General features: G+C 43.1%; 1 protein-coding gene across 1 annotated transcript in view; it reads right to left on the bottom strand.

Moving 5' to 3' along the window:
- Positions 1-13,238: 13,238 nt before the first annotated feature.
- The window catches only part of LOC122932735 (interleukin-1 receptor type 2-like), a 34,326-nt gene continuing 32,017 nt past the window's right edge, over positions 13,239-15,547 (bottom strand). The window contains exon 10 of the mRNA XM_044287328.1: positions 13,239-13,918. The gene's annotated coding sequence lies outside the window, so the exon portion shown is untranslated. The remainder of the gene's footprint in view (positions 13,919-15,547) is intronic.

Raw genomic sequence — 15,547 nt, forward strand, 5'->3', positions numbered from 1 at the left:
CTAGTCCTTAAAATGACTTTTGTGGCCCTATTAGCTAGCGATTTGATGTCCCTAACAGCCTGTCCCTGCTCCACACAGCACCCTCTCCCTACACTGGAAAACACTGAATGTAAAATGGCGGCCAGATCAGGTTTATTTATAAGGTAGGGGGTATGTCCATGTGCTGAAATGTCTCAATTGGCTGTCCTGTACCACCTGATGGATGTGTCATGGGTCAAAGTTCTTCATAATGTAAAAGAATATGGCAGGCGCGAATTTCTCCATATGCAAAGTTCACCGAGAAATGACCGCCGGGCGAACCGCAAGGCTATCTGTATTGATGATCACCATCCTCATCTTTTGCTGGCTTTACTTCTTTCAAATCATCTTTCAAAGTCTCCATGTTCCTGATGACATATTCTCATCCATCTTAGATTATGTGGAAACAGAGGAAAAGCAGATGGCAGAAGTAGGATTCCCATCTTTAAGGCAGGAGAATCCTGGGTTTGGAGAGGTGAGTATGCCAGAGCTGATTAATACTGTGTTTGCTGTCAAATAACCTTCAGGAGATTGCAGGCAAGAACAGCAATTATAATAGGCATATTGTCCCCCATCTAACTGCCCAAACCCTATAACAGCAACAGCCCCTGTTTAAAGGTGCCGTGTGGCCATTAATAATGAAGACCAACTATACAGTGCGGTCTTATTAAATAAAAGGCAGCTGCTAGCTAATTGGCCACCAGGTTCTTTACTGCAGCACGGCCACTCCTAATCCTAGGGCAGAGTGGCCTGGGTATACCTGATGAATAGCAAATTGTATTGAATTGAATTTCTTGGCTAACTTCAGCTCTTCGCCAGGCCCATTTCATTTATAATTTTCTACTCCTGTTTTAGGCATAGAAAATGTTCTAATTCTATGCCAGCAAAGAAGCTGGTGTAGATTCAGCCTGGCGGTGGATGTGTAACTCTTTATCCCTGCTACAACATGTTAAGTGTAATTTTATTGTCCGTCTATATAATTATATTGTCATTAGTGTCATTTGATGTATTTCTAGGCCTGTTTCATATATTATGCTGTAATTTTCATGTACACCAGCAGGTGTCAGCAATGTGTGATCAGGACCATAGCCAGTTTAGTATTGCTAGACTGGAATAGTTCATTCCAGTTTTAGCTCCCCTCTTCTGTGAGCAGAAGTGGGAAGGTCCCATGTCCTGTCTCATGGGGAGAAGAAGGAAGTTAGTTTAGTGTACCAGCTACCCCCGCTTGGGGTAGGCTGTGTTAGTAGGAGCTCCCAGAAAATAGGGATCCCAAGTCAGGACCAGAGAACCTTCCCAGCCTGAGCCCTCAGCCTCAGCTGGTTGACAAGAAAGGCAGCCATCTCCAGAACTATAGATCTCCAGGAAGAAGCATTCCCTGCGAGCAGTACTGTGAGTACATATCCAGAGTCCAGGAGAAGCCAAATTCCTCCTCAGCTAGTCAGGCCCATACCAAGCAGAAGATATACAGAGCAGAAGACAGATACCTGCCACATATTGCCAGTACCTGCTGGGACCCAAGACTATTGCTGTAACTTGTATGGATTTATGCTGCATAAAGTAAAGACAAGTTGTATAATATTGCCAGTCTGGATCTCATTTACTATTACCAAAGTTCCTCAATTACTCCTATTAACAACACTCATTTCATTGCAAGTGAGCCAGGATCCAGGAGTCCAGCCGTACCAAGGTAGGAGACACTGTTGACACTACACAGAGACATTATCCCCCTCTGGCATTCCTCACCTGGTACGTGAGCTATAACATCTTAAAGGGCCCTGCTACAGTACCTGCGCAAGCTGCAATTGGCGTCACGAACAACTTATAAATATTTATATACATATCCTGACCCACTGCATCATTGGCCATCGTACCAGTGCGCTGAAGTTATGTAGAGGCTGGTGCCTATACATAACTTTGGCTGGAACCTCTACATAGGGCACAGAGGTTATTAAGACCAGTGTCTAAAATTCTGGTCTTAATAAATGACCCCCTATATCTTTATTTAGAGGTCTAGTGTATAATCTGTATTTGATTAGGAAGTTTGCTGTGCTGGTTGTATTCATTTTTGTGTGATCATATGTGCTGATTCAAATGTCATAGATCAGAGGCATGTCCTATATAATAGGGCAAGGTATTAAAAAAATGTGTGCACCGTGTTTCTATTTCAATCTTTGGATTCTCCATTCTCCCATCTCAAAACTTATGGGATATGTTCTATTTTAGACTGCTCTTATTTCCCACCATTATTGCTCCTACTCCAGTCCTAAACAGTGGGTCAAAGTGAACCGCATGAATAGTGCATAGACTACACGCCTCATTGCAGAGTCTGCCACAGTAATATATATTTTGAGTAGCCCTAGGCCTGGGCCTCTTAATAAAATATAACACATACTGTACAGCAGCGGATTTCTAACTGCATTCTATAACATTGTAAATTCCAGAATAAGTCACCTGCCCTCAACGCAATACATTTTACTGTATTGTTGCAAAACCTATTTGGCAGAACTATATTACTGCTGTCACAATACCTTTGTGTTAGCGACATAATGCATTTTTTTTTTTTGCTGTCTTTGATTATTGCACATTTTATCCATTTCCAAAGCCCCCACCCAGTCATTTATACTGTATAACAATGCCACACTGTCACCTAAAGTATTTTATAATATCTCTCTCCTTAAAGGGGTTATCTTATTACAACAACATGCCATATCCACATATTCCACCATTTGAATGGAGTGGCGGACACACGATTCAATTCTATGGGGCTGCCAGAGATAGGCAAGTGCAGTTTGATGAGACCCCCGATGATCAGACATTTAGCTTCTACAACTGTGGATGGGGGTACGCATAAATTTAGGCGAATTGGTGTTTAAAGGGATTCTGTCACCTCCCCTCAGCCAAAAAACGATTTAAAAGCAGCCATGCAGCACAGCTTACCTGGATTAAGCTGTGCTGTTTTATCTTGAAATCCGTCCAGCAGTTACTTCAAAAAACGACTTTGATCAATAAGGAAATGCGTCCTGAAGGTGCCCAGAGGGGCGTTTTTTTCTTCCTAGTGAGCCCAGTACCGCCCCTCTTTCAGTGCCCAGCCCGCCTTCCTTGTATTTTCTAACCGCCGCCCCCAGCCTGCCACAGCCTCTCCTCCCTCTCCTCCCCCTCCCTCACGCCGAACGAAGTCTCGCACAGGCGCAGTACCCACTGAGGGCTGCGCCTGTGCGATCATCAGGAGATTGAGGGCGGCAGCTTCATCTTCGTCACTGGGCATGCGCCGAGCCTAGTGACGTCCGATGCTTGCTCTTCCCTGCTGACTGAGGGAGGGGGAGGGGAGGGAGGGGAGGCTGTGGCAGGCTGGGGGCGGCGGTTAGAAAATACAAGGAAGGCGGGCTGGGCACTGAAAGAGGGGCGGTACTGGGCTCACTAGGAAGAAAAAAACGCCCCTCTGGGCACCTTCAGGACGCATTTCCTTATTGATCAAAGTCGTTTTTTGAAGTAACTGCTGGACGGATTTCAAGATAAAACAGCACAGCCTAATCCAGGTAAGCTGTGCTGCATGGCTGCTTTTAAATCGTTTTTTGGCTGAGGGGAGGTGACAGAATCCCTTTAAGCCAGTTTCCGGCAAAGGGGGTCACAATAAATGACCCCCATTATCTAGCCTCTTCCTATCCAGGCTTCCACAGCAGTCTCTGAAACTTTGGTTCCAGTTCCCTCTGCTGGACACTGCAGATACACAGAACTATAATGTGACAGGCTGTTTATGCATATGGTATGCAGCAGCATCTCCGAGCTTTACACTGCTGCAGACAGGGCAGAGGGGGAAGGACTGCTCCAGACAGTTATCTTACATCCTGTCACATGATTATGAGTAGGAGCTGGGAGAATTTGGCTGAGCTCCTGGGACAGCTCACCAAAAAACTGAGAACACACATATAATGTAACTTCATCCTTTATTAGTAAAATGTCATACAACACACAATATGTAACATAATAAATATGCAAGCAGCAATACAAGACAGTGCCATGACACAATACGGTTCCCCCCAGCCACAATAGGTCAGCACCTATAAGTCTCAAAGGAGTGTGCAATCTATGTATGTAACACATATGTCAAGTACTAGTTCAAACCTGGGACACACAGAGAAGGTCTACGTGTTAAAAGGGATGTGTCGCCCACAAACAATGAATCTATTAGTGTTGAGCAAATTGGGTTCGGACTGTTGCATCCGAACCCGATTAGTTTGAAAGCGTCATTAATAATATAGCCTCCGTACTACCGCATAAATTACAGTGTCAAAATGCAAAGCTGAACTTGGCTTTGTTAATGAGGCAGAAGCAAATGTTGGGGAATTTGCAGCAGGATCGCAAAGACCTCCGCAGAGCCCATTAAGGTGTTTTGTGTTGATTAGCTGATTAGAGTGTGACACCATGAGATTTATCAAGACTGGCACTTTCTGTCCTGGTCTTGGTATCTCCTGTGCCGCTGGAAGATGTGCTACAGCTCTGAACCCAGACAACCCCTTTAAATAAACATGCTGTAACCCCTGTAGGTAGGGACAGACACGGACAGTGAGCTTTGACATAGAAACCAGCCCCCTTTCCCTTACTACATGCAGTACAAGCCCTAGGTAGCAAGACTGCAACTGGTTGACAGACCCTGTGCTACTTACGTGCAGAGACAGACAGACACCAAAAGACAAAACAACACTAAAACAGGGTCATATGTAAATAGGTCAGAACCAGACAGGCTATGCGGTATGAAACAAGAGACAGAGAGTGGTCAGAAAACAAGCCGGGTTGAGAGGAATGAGCAATCCAATAAGCTCACAAACCAGTGGCACTGGTATATGGCCAGGAAGGGGTTTAAATACAGCACTGAGTTCCAGGATCAGAATTTGATAGTTCATGACTCGGCGCTCCGGTAGGCCTTTTTCACAACAGTGAGTTGTCCATACGAGTGCAAGGTGGAATTAAACGCCTTGCACCCGCACTGAATCCTGACCCATTCATTTCTATGGGTCTGTGGACATGTTCTATATTCTGTGTTCTGCCCAGATCCCATAGAAATTAATGGGGATTCCTTGAAAAATGCATTGGATCGAGATGCAAAAAGTTTTTCACTGATGGCATCTGCATGAAAAAAAACTGAACCACTGAACGCAATCACAGACAAAACTTGACTGCACTTGTGTGCAAAACCATCACTTTTTTCCAGAACAGATCTAGACACATTCTGTATCGTTCATGTTAAAGGAGCCTTAGACATATACCCTAGAACAGGGATGCCCAACATGCGGCCCTCCAGCTGTTGCAAAACTACAACTCCCAGCATGCCTGAACAGCCTACAGCTATTAGGGCATGCTGGGAGTTGTAGTTTTGCAACAGCTGGAGGGCCGTAGGTTGGGAATCCATGCCCTAAAACAGTGATGGTGAACCTTTTAGAGACTGAGTGCCCAAACTACAACCCAAAACCCACTTATTTATCGCAAAGTGCCAACACTGCAATTAACGGTGGAAAAGTCTTTGGCATATTGGTACACCATAGACTTTTTCCAAGGTGTGGGTGCCCACAGAGAGGGCTCTGAGTGCCGCCTCTGGCACCTATGCCATAGGTTCGCCACCACTGCCCTAGAACATACAAAATAGAGCATCTGGGTAATCAGCCCACTGCTAATCTCTTCCAGGACACATCCCCTGCAGGGAAAAACATCCTGTTGCTAAAGATGCTGTTGCGTCACCAGGGGGTGTAGCTTAGCAGCACGTCTCCCCCGACATGGCCTCGCCAGACAGGACAGATGGGTTGTTCTCATCACATCCTGTAACCTCCATTAACCTGACATTCAGATAATAACTAGGAGTGTTTCATTACAATAGTAAAGATCAACGCTGCTGATATATTTGGAATTTAGTGTTAAGTAATACCTTATGAAAGGAATGCACCACGTTGGATACATTTGGCTCAAACTGACCCACATTAAGGTCTATGGAGCAAAAAAAATGCTTTTAAGATGCCACTAGATACAAAAAGGCAAAAAATAAATACGCCATTTAAGGGGTTATCTGGGAATTGATAATGATGACCTATCCTCAGGATAGGTCATCATTATAACATCTGTGGGGGGGTCAAGTCCCAGCACCCTTGCCCATCAGCTGGATCAGGGAGCTGCCGCACTCACTGGAGGTCTGGTGAACACAGCTGTCTCCCAGCAGTCACAGAGCGTCAGTCTCTCCAGTTGATCGGTGGGGGTCTCAGGTGTCACACCCTCGTCTATCTGATATAGAAGACCTATCCAGAGAATAGATCATCAATTTAAATTCACGGATTCCCTTTAAGAAAAATGGGATGTAATACACCTCTGTGAAAAAGGCTGTTTGTCTTTAAAAAAAAATGGTACAATCATTACAAAATCCATGTGACAATCATGCTCTTTCCAGACCTAAGTGGTCATATACAGTAGTTAGAAATGCAGGAAAACATGTTTGACATGTCAGCTTGACTTTTATCATATATTAATGTACAAACCGGATTCCAAAAAAGTTGGGACACTAAACAAATTGTGAATAAAAACTGAATGCAATGATGTGGAGATGGCAAATGTCAATATTTTATTTGTAATAGAACGTAGATGACAGATCAAACGTTTAATCCGAGTAAATGTATCATTTTAAAGGAAAAATACGTTGATTCAAATTTTCACGGTGTCAACAAATCCCCAAAAAGTTGGGACAAGTAGCAATAAGAGGCTGGAAAAAGTAAATTTGAGCATAACGAAGAGCCTGGAAGACCTATAAACACTAATTAGGTCAATTGGCAACATGATTGGGTATAAAAAGAGCTTCTCAGAGTGGCAGTGTCTCTCAGAAGCCAAGATGGGTAGAGGATCACCAATTCCCACAATGTTGCGCAGAAAGATAGTGGAGCAATATCAGAAAGGTGTTACACAGCAAAAAATTGCAAAGACTTTGCATCTATCATGTGCATAACATCATCCGAAGATTCAGAGAATCTGGAACAATCTCTGTGCGTAATGGTCAAGGCCGTAAAACCATACTGGATGCACGTGATCTCCGGGCCCTTAAACGACACTGCACCACAAACAGGAATGCTACTGTAAAGGAAATCACAGAATAGGCTCAGGAATACTTCCAGAAACCATTGTCAGTGAACACAATCCACCGTGCCATCTGCCGTTGCCAGCTGAAACTCTACAGTGCAAAGAAGAAGCCATTTCTAAGCAAGATCCACAAGCTCAGGCGTTTTCACTGGGCCAGGGATCATTTAAAATGGAGTGTGGCAAAATGGAAGACTGTTCTGTGGTCAGACGAGTCACGATTCGAAGTTCTTTTTGGAAATCTGGGACGCCATGTCATCCGGACCAAAGAGGACAAGGACAACCCAAGTTGTTATCAACGCTCAGTTCAGAAGCCTGCATCTCTGATGGTATGGGGTTGCATGAGTGCGTGTGGCATGGGCAGCTTGCATGTCTGGAAAGGCACCATCAATGCAGAAAAATATATTCAGGTTCTAGAACAACATATGCTCCCATCCAGACGTCATCTCTTTCAGGGAAAACCCTGCATTTTTCAACAAGATAATGCCAGACCACATTCTGCATCAATCACAACATCATGGCTGCGTAGGAGATGGATCCGGGTACTGAAATGGCCAGTCTGCAGTCCAGATCTTTCACCTATAGAGAACATTTGGCGCATCATAAAGAGGAAGGTGCAACAAAGAAGGCCCAAGACGATTGAACAGTTAGAGGCCTGTATTAGACAAGAATGGGAGAGCATTCCTATTTCTAAACTTGAGAAACTGGTCTCCTCGGTCCCCAGACGTCTGTTGAGTGTTGTAAGAAGAAGGGGAGATGCCATACAGTGGTGAAAATGGCCTTGTCCCAACTTTTTTGGGATTTGTTGACACCATGAAATTCTGATTCAACATATTTTTCCCTTAAAATGGTACATTTTCTCAGTTTAAACTTTTGTTCCGTGATTTATGTTCTATTCTGAATAAAATATTAGAAGTTGGCACCTCCACATCATTGCATTCAGTTTTTATTCACGATTTGTATAGTGTCCCAACTTTTTGGGAATCTGGTTTGTACTTCCCTATGCCTGCACGCACTGCTGTATGACAGCTGATAAACTGTCTGCCAAAATGTCTTGTATAATTGTGTACCTCTGTAAAGTACAGCAAATGCATCTGAGGTATCAGAGTCATTTACATGGCAGAAAAGAATCCACAGACAAAAGAGAGCAGGATCACCTAGGAGCACAGGTCCTGCTGCCTCCAGTAAACGGGAGTCGGGACGCTTGCTCCTCACTATATACAGCAGGAAAAGACATGCGCTCCATCCAGTGAGGGGTGAGTCTCCCAATGCACTCATTTGGATGATTTTTTTCTTTTCCTGACACAAGCCAAAGGGGGGCAAAATAATACTTGGGGCCACTAATGGGGGCATTATTATTACTGGAAGCCACTAATGCAGTCATTAATAATACTAGGGGGCACTAATGGAAGCACTAATAATACTGGGAGCCACTAATGGAGGCATTATTAATACTGGGAGCCACTACTGCAGGCATTAATACTAGGGGGGCACTAATGGGGGTATTAATAATACTAGGGGCACTAATGGGGACATTGATAATACTTGGGGCCACTAATGGGCGCATTATTAATACTGGGAGCCACTAATGCAGGCTTTACTAATACTAGGGGGCAATAATGGGAGCATTAATATACTTGGGGCAACTAATGGGGGCATTATCAATAATGGGAGCCACTAATGCAGGCATTAATAATTCTAGGCGGGCACTAATGGGGGCATTAGTAACACTTGGGCCGCTAATGGGGGCATTATTAATACTGGGAGCCACTAATGCAGGCTTTACTAATACTAGGGGGGCACTAATGGGAGCAGTAATATACTTGGGGCCACTAATGGGGGCATTATCAATAATGGGAGCCACTAATATAGGCATTAATAATACTAGGGGGCACTAATGGGAGCAGTAATATACTTGGGGCCACTAATGGGGGCATTATTAATACTGGGAGCCACTAATGCAGGCATTAATAATACTAGGGGGTGCACTAATGAGGACATTAATAATACTGAGGGACATTAAGTGGGCATTGATTATACTAGAGGCACTATGGGGGAGATTATGTATATGGAGGGCACTTGTATGAAGCCAATTGTATTCGTCTGTTTTTAATGTCCATTTTAAATGTGTCTGTTATACTGCTCCACTGTCAGTGATGGTGTATAGGCTATTGCCCAGTCTCTATCGGGCGTTAGAAACTTACCACATAATTGTATCTACTTCTGAAACGTGGGCTGACACTTTCCTAATGGACTGTCTGCTTCTGAATTCAGGTCAGTAACAATTTTATTTTTAGTATATAAGTTACAACATTTTTATACTTCTGTAACAATAAAGGTGAAGGATTATGATGAGACTATTGATGTTTGCATAAAGTTAATTTATTGGAATAAATCAATATCAAGTAAAATAATAATGTTTCAATAGGATCTGGTGGAGGCTCCATCTGTGTTCCATGGTGTAAAGGTGCATTTGAACACACCAATAATCGTTCAGATTATCGTTCCCGATCATCTGGTCGTCTAAATGTGCTGCCAATCACCCAATGAAAGAGCGAAATGGTCATTCATCGGGTGATCCTGTCGCTTGTGCAGGCACCACTGATCATGGCTTCAGAGCAGCACATCGTGCAGCAATCTGCTGCTCAGAAGACATGATTCCGTATTAGGAAGAGGGATAGTTATAGCGATCCCCCATCCTCATACAGTGAAGGAAATCGCTGCCTGTAAATGTGAAACCTTCTTCACTGAACAAGCTGCCAGTTGTCGGGAGAAAGCGTTCCTTCCCGACAATCGGCTGCTCAGTCGGCCCGTCTAAATCCATCTTTAGGCCTGTATTACACCAACGGATTATAGGACCACTTTCTGTCCAATCAGACCAATAGTTGGTGTGTATAACAAAAGATCTGTGTGTAATAGGCCATCTGACCAAAGATTGGTCAGAAAATCTGTCAGATAATCTGTGTTATACAGTCCTTAGCCACATATTTTCTATTAAAGTATATTAAGGCTACATTCACACGTCAGTATTTTCCTATATTCCGATTTTCGGTCCGTTTTTTGCGGATCCGTTGTTCCTGAAAATGTTTCCGTATGTCATCCATTTTTTGCGGATCCGCAAAAAACGGAAACATGTATAAATTTCAATAATCAAATAAAGTTGTTTGGAATTCATTGAAAAAAAATTGAAAAAATAAAATAAAAAAATTTGTTATGTGTTTCCAGGAACGGAATCCGCAAAAAACGGATGACATACGGAATGACATCCGAATGTCTTCCGTTTTTTGCGGATCCATTCACTTTGCATTGTACCAGGATCCGATTTTTGCGGAACATAATAGGACATGTTTTATATTTAAACGGACATGTGGAACGGAACAACGGAAACGGACAGCACGCATTGTGCTGTCCGATTTTTTTCCAGGACCCATTGAAAATGAATTGGTCCAGATCTGGTCCTGATCTGTTCCGCAAAAAACGAAAACGGAACAGATCAGGAAAGAAAAAACGGACGTGTGAATGGACCCTAAAGGGGTTCTCTTATGTTGAATGTAATCAGACATAATACAGTAGAACTAGTCTAGTACCTCACAAAGATGCAGAGCTTTCCCCATTTATTGTTCCAATTGCTCTGCTAAATTTATTTCAGGCTAGCAGTTATCAATGACAAAATGTAGTGTTCAGTGATGAAAGCAGGTTCTGCCTTGGTACTAATGTGTCACGGTGGGGAGTGGGGGAAACCCCCCACTGTGCGGTGTCAAAGGGTAAAAGGGGATAAGCCTGGCCAAAAGGAGTAATAAGGGAGCAGGTCACCTCCTACAGTGTCCCTAATCCTCTCCCTGACTACTCAACGTATGAGCGGACCCCGATGGTAGGATGGCTCATACTCTGGATTCCTAGAGACCCTGAGTCACCCTGGTAATCCCTCACCAAGGAGCAGGGAAGAGACGACCTGTTCATCCCAGTCATGAAAGAACAAGAGTCTCTATCTGAGGCCAGGCTGCAAGGAGAGGGGAACACATACAGCATATGGAGTTGGCAGGTAAGCGAAACCCATAACACACTTACCTGCCACAGACACACTGACTGGAACCCGTGCACAAGTGCTGCTGTCCACACCAACATTAAAGGACACAGCACAAACCACAACCACACAGGAACCCAGGACACCCATAGCTGCAATAAACGTGAGACAGGGGAATGTCTAGCAAACATGCTGGACACCAAACATCACCAGCCATGTAACACAAGACATACAACACCCTGAACATAACCCATGCAAACCAAAAGATAATTAGGGAAAGAGACACCATAATAACATCAATGACCACAAGGGTAGCCCTCACTGGACAGATGGTAAAAACCAGGAACAGTGATCCACCAGCATATACCAAGGCTGGAGGAACCCTGAGCTTCAGGCATCCAGCAGAGGCTAAATAGCCCAAGCAGCCACACCCACATAAACCCAGTGTTCACAAAACACTAGGAAGGGAGTTAACCCTTCCAACACCAGACAGAGGAAGGAAGCCACTTAAAGGGGAATAGCACACATAAGCATACCAAACCACACATTACCACTGGCAACAGCATGCGTGGCAACCATATCTTGACAATCACCCAGAAGGCTGAGACACTACCACTGCATGCTCTCACAGCAACACGTTGCCGCAGGCAACCGCAAGTGTGGCAACAGTGTCACAGCGCAAACCAAAGGCCGTGACATAATGATGGCCACATGAGAGATGGAAGGAGGGTTAGAGAGCACCTACCAGGTATCATGGTCTGAGTTGTCATTAGCTACCATTTTGTATTCCTGGAGGGAACATTGATCAGCATTTTATGTATTCATGACATCATGGAACCAGTCCTACTGTCTTTTTTTTACTCAGTTAGGAGATATGGTGTTCCTACAAAATAACACCTCCACATGCCCACACACTGCCCAACTACACTACGAGCTATTCAGAGTATCCAGCAATTCTTCTGGCCAGCTCAATCCCCAGATGCCTCCCTCATCAAGAATGCTGCGCATGGGAGATCCTTTGCTTCATCCATTCCCAGAAAGCCAACATTAACCTTGGCTGAGCAACGGGTCTAACTTGAAAGAGGAGTAGGAGGGGATTCCCTTGTTGCACCAAATGACTAATTTTCATATTAATAAAAAGTATTTTAAATCAGGAACTAAGTCTCAGATGAACAAAAGAAAAACAACATTTTAATCAGACGAACTACAACTATGTGTCTATGCAAACAGTTGGATAGGGAGATAGTTGGTGACAGATTCCCTTCAATTTTTTGCACATATATGGGGCAGGAGGGGTTAATAAAAAAAGCATTACTCACCTCATCAATCCCCTGCAGCTACCATTTTAATGTTTTTTGGGTGCTAGCTGCTGTCCACTTGCTGGTCCTAGCAAGACATGCAGGATATTGTTTAGGAACGGCTGTTAAGCCAATCCCTAGTTTCCACAGTGGACAAAGCTTTCCTGAGAAGGTATCTCCAGCCATTTTGTGTGTCACAGACAAGAAAAAGAAGTGGAGACCAGTGGGGACCCAGTAAACGGAATTGTAGCAGAGGAGGGTCGGTAAGATTAATACTTCATTTTCTTTAAACCCATTCCATCCAAATATTTAAAAAAAAACAATCCCGTCTGACAACACCTTAACAAAAAATGTTATTATAAATAATGCAGAGATTGCCAATTTATATCTAGGCTTACATTTCTAATATCTGTTCCGATAATATAGGTTGAGGTAATTCTGGGCTTTATTCTAAGGAAACCTTTTACCTGTAAGGCCTCTTGCACACGACCGTATGTATTTTGCGGTCCGCAAAAAACAGATCCGCAAAAAAAACAAATGACATCCGTGTGCATTCCGGATTTTGTGGAACGGAACAGCTGGCCCTTTATAGAACAGTACCCCACTTGTCTGTAATGCGGACAATAATAGAACATGTTCTTTTTTTTGTGGAACGGAAATACGGACATACGGAAATGGAATGCACACAAAGTAACTTCAGTTTTATTTGCCGACCCATTGAAGTGAATGGTTCCGCATACGGTCAACTAAAAAAAACCAGAACGGACAAGGAAAGAAAACACGCTTGCGTGCAAGAGGCCTAAATCAGTGTTTATACATAGTTATGAAGGATAGGCCATCACTTGCAAAAGAGTAGACAACCCCTTTTAAAAATCTTTAGGTTTCCTTTAAATACAGTTCATGCAGTTTTATCAATTGATACTTACACACATCTATTATAATTGTAACAGTTTTATTACAGAAAAGATCTAGAACAAAACCTATGTGGCTCACGATAAAAGTATATTCAGTGTCCAAACTGCAATATGTGAAACGCTAAAGCTGGCCATATACATTAGGTAAGGTGAACCTGCCAATTTTGGAGAAACTGGCTGCCCATTTAATGAGTACTGGGAGTGTTTGCCTTTCGCCCAACAGGATCTAAAGTGTATTGCCAGCCTAAATGAATTTACGACAATCATTCATTAGAACAGGTTACTTCCAAATATTTCCACAAATGTCATAGGACAAAATGAGCAGGATCTGGAATGTTCTAGAACAAGAAACCAAATACTCACTATACATCTTTTTTAATGAACAAGTGTTTTTTTTGTCTCATACATGTAAAGCTTGTTTTCTTGAACTCTGTCTTCTTAATGAGCAGCCTAGATGTCATGTTGCCAAAAATCATACATCTAAGGTTTACTTGTCTGATACTTTATCTGTTATGATCTTCTAAGTGGTTTCCTAAGTAATGTTCAGAATATAGCACCTGAAAAGTAAAACTTAGCATAAGATATGATATGCATGTGATTTCTAAATAATTATTGCCACAGTTAAATACATGAATTTCAGTTTTACTGATTTGCAGTTACAGGGGGTGTGTATCCACAGTACCAACTAGCTGGTTTTATTTTGCACTAGTCCTGAGGGTGTTATCCTGGTTTACACCCTTTAAAACTTATACACGGATCTGGCCTTCGTTGCAGGGAACCCACCAGGCTGCCACTTCTTAGAATTGTCTCAGTGTAGTTGGCAGCTGACCCATGGGGGTTGTGTTTGTTTGGCTGTAGTGATGATGTGCCAGTATATTCCATGTGACCACTGCATGCAATCACTAGCCTTAGTGGTCATGTGCCACTGAGGCCAGTGAGTGGCTGCAGTGGTGTCTGAGGTACTAGGGGTGGCCAGCCATTGTTTTAACCAAAAATATGATTTCATAGCTACTGTGGAAAGGAGGATTGGAGCACTAGAGCTGAAAGAGGCAGACAAGAAATAGGCGAGCATGTGTTCTGCTATTTTAGCACTATAACTGCATTTAGGAACATTTTTAATAACTCCTGTTAACTTATCTTATTCATGTACATAATTTTTTCATCTTTTTCATATATTTTCCAGCAAAGTTTCAGTGCTGTTCTATCTGATGCCATGAGCATGATATAGGATCAGTACACAATTCTGTGAGAGAAGAGGGCCTTGTCCTCTCATCGCTGAGAAAATACAGGTCAAAAATGTCTCCTGTATTTTGTTGACACCATTTGGGAGAGCAACCCTGTGGATGCCCCCTATAAAGCCTTGTGCACACAGCTATATGTCAGTCTACAAAAAATGGATCGGTATAATAAAGATAGCTTCTGTCTGCATTCAGTATTTATCTCACTCCCGTCAATTAAAAGGGATGTTCCTATCCATAAATATGTACAAGAATCTCTGAGATTTGCGGATTCGGCACATAAGTCCTCAAAAAAAAATTATGTTTGTATTGTCCCATAAAAATATGATTTTGTGCATGATCCCTGGGGCTGTATTATTGCATCTCCATAACAGCTCATGCACTTGGGCACTAGAGGTTCTACTGGAAGGAGGAGGAGCATTGCAGCCTTCTCACAGCTTTCCCTAGACCAGTGACCAGTGGTGTCAAATGTCACATGGCCTAGGCGCAGCTAAGACCCATCAAAGTGAATAGTGCTGAGGTGCGATACCAAGCACAGCCGCTATACAACATTTGGTGCTGTGCTTGGTTAGCCGTGAGAAGGCCGAGGCACTCACAGCAGTGCCGCTGCCTTCTCAAATGGCTGACTGGCTGGACCCCAGGTGCCGGACACCCACCGATCAAATACTGATGAGGATAAGTCATCAGGTAAAAAAAGTCTCGGAAAACCTCTTTAAGGAGTTAATATACCAATATTGACATGAATGTTGTTAAATTTGTATTTATGTGTGATTCCCTTCCAAGTTTTCTTTTTTATCTTTTGTAGTCATGTCATGTGCTTTTAAGGAGTGCACAGACAAGTTTCACACCAGAATGCATAAACTGTGCCTGCAGTGTTCCTTGTTAGACTATTTTACTATTTTGAATTAATAAAAAATATGTTTTATTCCATTGGCATTGGTTCTGGAA

The sequence above is a fragment of the Bufo gargarizans genome, chromosome 3 (genome assembly GCF_014858855.1).
Source record: "Bufo gargarizans isolate SCDJY-AF-19 chromosome 3, ASM1485885v1, whole genome shotgun sequence".
Taxonomy (NCBI): domain Eukaryota; kingdom Metazoa; phylum Chordata; class Amphibia; order Anura; family Bufonidae; genus Bufo; species Bufo gargarizans.